Source organism: Notothenia coriiceps, unplaced genomic scaffold (assembly GCF_000735185.1).
Source record: "Notothenia coriiceps isolate Sejong01 unplaced genomic scaffold, NC01 NC01_scaffold00003523, whole genome shotgun sequence".
NCBI lineage: Eukaryota > Metazoa > Chordata > Actinopteri > Perciformes > Nototheniidae > Notothenia > Notothenia coriiceps.
In genome coordinates, this window is record NW_011336224.1 from 9,296 (window position 1) to 12,483 (window position 3,188).

A 3,188-nucleotide genomic window follows, 5' to 3' on the forward strand; every position below is an offset into this window, starting at 1 on the left:
GCTCTGATTGGTCGCAACGTGAGAGGCTCGTTGCTGCGAGGAGCAGACAGGCGTCCGTGTCGGCGATACAGCGAGAACAAGCGAAACTCATCCTGAGCACACAAACACTCACAGCCGAAGTAAAAACAGTGTGGCTTGATATTGAGTAAGAAAAAGGTTTATAACGCTGTGAGCATGGGTCTGCGGAGAGCATTTCTCCACCATCCCAACTTATTAGCCCGAAAAACGTTAACCATTTAAACTGTCGTGGTAGATAACTTGTTTGTTTTAAACATCATAAATACACAAACAACAATGAATACTTACAGGTTGTGTCCCCGATCTCCCGCTGGTCCAAACAAAGTAGGAACAGCATCAGTGCCCTACGCTGCACATCCGGTATGAATCGCTGAAAGGTTTGTGAAGCTTTGTTTCGTGAAAGGCTGGCAGAGTGTGTGGCCTCTGGGTATCCCCACGTCAGAGTACCCAGGAAGAAAATTAGAAANTACTTCACCAAGTCCTCCAACTCATACGACCAAATAGGCCGATTGTTCAAGCGCTTAATATGTCCTATAATTACGTTTTAAAGTTTTCGCCCTCTAGTGCTCCCGTTGAATGCTAACGTTACAGATGGTTGCTTATTCACAAATAACCCTCTCTTTAAAATCCTAAATTGTAGGATAGTTTGGCCATTAAAACGCTTTTTGATTAGATTTCTAGCGAGAAGTGCAGATGGTACTTTTAGATTCCACGTCCAGTCGATATGTAGGGTCTATAGTTTGATAGATATTACGAAGATGATTTGAGGTATGCGGCAGCCTCCATGTAAAGTTACGGGTTGAAAACAGTATTTTTGGTCTCTACGTTTTCATAATAAAACCAATGATCAAATGATTTAACAGTGATATCTGCAGAACTCATCCACTAAAAAACATCAGTTTATCCTTCTTAATTATACGACATTTATTAGTTTAAATTGTGTACACTGCTTTTGTGTTTTTCCCATAGGTTTTTCTCTTTCGATTCTGAGACACCTTTCTTTTTTCAGAGGTTTTGATAGGCTAAAACATCGCCGCAATGCATGTTGGGATATGGTGTTTATCCAATATGAGATCGGAAAAACATTTTTGTTAAATAAAATGATACTTTATTCCGAGTGTTCTTGCTTTTCTCTTTGGAAGTCATCACATAACGGCATTGTAATACACGGTTCGACTGCATTACATATTACACATCTGCCGTAGATATTTATTTCTAGAGCCTTGATCAGAAGACCTTTTGACAAACTGTAAGAAATGCAGCCAAAAACTGAATAGGAAAAGCAGCGTTACCCCCGGTCTGCACGTTGTTTCTCTTTCAGAAACACAGAGGACTGTTTGTATGATGCCATCACAGACACGCTGCAAACGGTGTCCGCCAAAAGTGGAGTCCAGTGTCTATGGAGCTTCATTTTTATTTGTTATAGTTTGGGAGGATTGGAAATCGGTAGGAAAAGCCAGCTAAGTCGGTAGGCAGTAGAAACATGTCAAAAGCGGTAGACTACCACCCAAATCGGTAGGGTTGGCAGGTATGCTGCCATCTCAGGGAGAAGAAATCGGCGGAGCTGCAGCTGAGGAAAGATTGAGTGTGTGAGGCTCCGTCGTTACGTCACTTGGTTCCCGGAAGAAAAAAATGGAAAAAGAAAATCCCCATTGAGGCGTTCTGGGGCGGTGTGAAGCTGAGGGCAGAGGCAGAACGTCCTAAAACACAACCCGGTGTGGGCATTTAATACGACGGTCAGCTTCACAGTTGGTGTCAGAAGTGGGATTGACCACGTGAGGAGGTGCGAGTGACGGAGGAGCTGAGGGAGATGATGAAGTCCCTCCTGCAGCTTCAGGCAGCCGGTGAGCACGGGTACAGGAACGGGAATCCATGATGGAAGAGGAACGGAGACTCCGGAGGCAGGTAGGGCAGATTGGCTGGAGGCTCGACGGGCACGGGCTCTGCTGCTGGGGCTGAAAGAGATCGCGTCTGGTTCGTCCTCCGTCTCTCCGTGCAAGGTTTATATTGGACCTACACCCGTAAATAAATTTTGTACTTTGTGTATACTTGTGTGGTGTCGGAGTTACGACGACACGACAGAGTGCACCCGGTGTCGGACGTCGGTGGCCTAGAGTGTGTGTGGTCGGAGGATTTTTGCTTCCCTTTTGTCGTTCGGATTATGGTGTGTTGAATTAGTTTGGTTAATCCTCTGTCCACCCCCCTCGTTAATCGTGTGGTCCAACCCTCACCCCCTCGTTAATCTGGTGTCCACCCACCTGTTTAATCTGTGTCGCACTCCACCCCCTCGTTAATCTGGTGTCCACCCTCGTTAAACTGTGTCTCCACCCCCCCTCGTTAATCTGTGTCCACCCCCCCCTCGTTAATCTGTGTCCACCCCCCCCTAGTTAATCGTGTCGCACCCCACCCTCCCCCCTCGCTCTAAATCCTGTGTCCACCCCCCCTCGTTAATCTGTGTCCACCCCCTCGTTAAATCCTTGTCCACTCCCCCTCCTAATGTTGTGTCCCGTGGTCTTACCTTGTGTAGTCCCTCGTTGTCTGCTTTGCCCAACACCCCTTGGGGGGTGGTCTTGGTCACACGTACAATGTTCCGGCCTTCGGCAGTCAGGTGTCACTTCAAGGAAGCCAGTAGTACAAGGATTAAGGAGAGGGCTTCCTTGTCATGGAGAAGGACGCTTGATTACCTAGAGACCGTAAAACGAGAGGAGGTGCACAGAGGGTGAGACGGGTCCACAAAGACGCGAGAAAGAAGACCTAGGAGACAGGAGAAGAACTGGCTGACGCCGTCATCCTCACCGCCAGACGCAGACAACAGAGGCCGAGAGAAGACAGAGGACGTAGTCGGGACGACCAACCAGGAGTCTGACGTGGGAGGAGGCTGGCAAGGGTGGAAGATAGGGAAGAAGAAGAAAAGGAGGCGACAGCAAAGTGACCCTGAGTGCTCTGGGAGGAGAAGGGACGTGCGGCCGAAAGAAAAGAATTGGAAGAAGAAGAAGAAGAAGAAGAAGAAGAAGAAGAAGGAAGAAGAAGCCTCTCTCTCTCCTCTCTCCTGCTCCTTCTCTCTCTCTCTGCTCTCACGTCAGCTCAGCTGAAGTCCTTCGAGCCGATGGAAGAGGAGAGGAGGGAGACATTGAGGAGAAAGAGAAGCGAGAGCGTAGTTAGGGGCCAAG